Source organism: Egretta garzetta, unplaced genomic scaffold, assembly GCF_000687185.1.
Source record: "Egretta garzetta isolate BGI_Z169 unplaced genomic scaffold, ASM68718v1 scaffold101, whole genome shotgun sequence".
In the NCBI taxonomy this organism is placed as follows: Eukaryota; Metazoa; Chordata; class Aves; order Pelecaniformes; family Ardeidae; genus Egretta; species Egretta garzetta.
The window spans coordinates 1,740,812-1,741,142 of NW_009258666.1; the positions used below are offsets into that span (position 1 = coordinate 1,740,812).

At 59.2% G+C, this 331-nt stretch overlaps 1 protein-coding gene across 1 annotated transcript in view; it reads right to left on the minus strand.

Moving 5' to 3' along the window:
* The window catches only part of MACF1 (microtubule actin crosslinking factor 1), a 119,590-nt gene that overhangs the window by 103,347 nt on the left and 15,912 nt on the right, over positions 1–331 (minus strand). The window lies entirely within an intron of this gene.

Sequence of the window (331 nt, forward strand, 5' to 3'; positions counted from 1 at the left end):
TGGGCCACCCTTCTGCACAAACCTGCCCCCACCCAGCACCCACCACGAGCAGCCCCAGCACCCTCGGACACCTGGGGCTCACGTGGGAACAGTCGGCCCCATCCAGCAGCACCCATAGCTGGGAAGCACCCAAGAGGGGACCGCCGAAGCCCTCCCTTGCCGGGGCTGCCGGCGTGGTGGGGGATGCTCTATCTGGAGCATTGCACTGACAAAAAAAAAATAAAATAAAAATGACAGAACCAAAAATTTAAGGAGTGGGAAACAGCGCTCGGAAGTGCTGTTTGAGAAGACACGTGGGGCAGGGGTCTCTCCTCCACCTCCAGCCAGTGGA